This window comes from Nematolebias whitei, chromosome 2 (assembly GCF_014905685.2).
Source record: "Nematolebias whitei isolate Nwh7 chromosome 2, NemWhi1, whole genome shotgun sequence".
Lineage (NCBI taxonomy): Eukaryota > Metazoa > Chordata > Actinopteri > Cyprinodontiformes > Rivulidae > Nematolebias > Nematolebias whitei.
Genome location: NC_056499.1, coordinates 35,735,839 through 35,736,275, shown reverse-complemented (window position 1 = coordinate 35,736,275; position 437 = coordinate 35,735,839). Strand labels below are relative to the sequence as shown.

The 437-nt window shown below is 37.1% G+C and overlaps 1 protein-coding gene across 1 annotated transcript in view; it reads left to right on the top strand.

Moving 5' to 3' along the window:
- Positions 1–437, top strand: part of tpcn2 (two pore segment channel 2) — a 41,731-nt gene that overhangs the window by 29,616 nt on the left and 11,678 nt on the right. The window lies entirely within an intron of this gene.

Here is a 437-nt window from a genome sequence, read left to right as displayed (position 1 = left end):
TGCTGCTGATCTGTTTTATGTTGCTGCTGATCTGTTTCATGTTGCTGTTGATCTGTTTCATGTTGCTGCTGATCTGTTTCATGTTGCTGCTGATCTGTTTTATGTTGCTGTGTTCATTTGTGCTCATCTGCTCACACAGACTCATGTTCGTGCTGCTGTTCAACGTATTGTGTTTATTGTTTTTATGCTGCTATTGCTTAGTGTATATTTAGTTAATGTTTTTCTTAGTTCATATCTTAGATCTTATTACTGTTTTTCTTTTACATTTTATTGTTGGGTGTAACTGGGACTCTGTGTACATAATCTCGTTACACCACATGTACCACATGTGGTGCGAATGACAAATAAACTCTGACTCTGACAATATTATTGATGTAATCATAAATGAAAGTGTGTGTGTGTGTGTGTGTGTGTGTGTGTGTGTGTGTGTGTGTGTG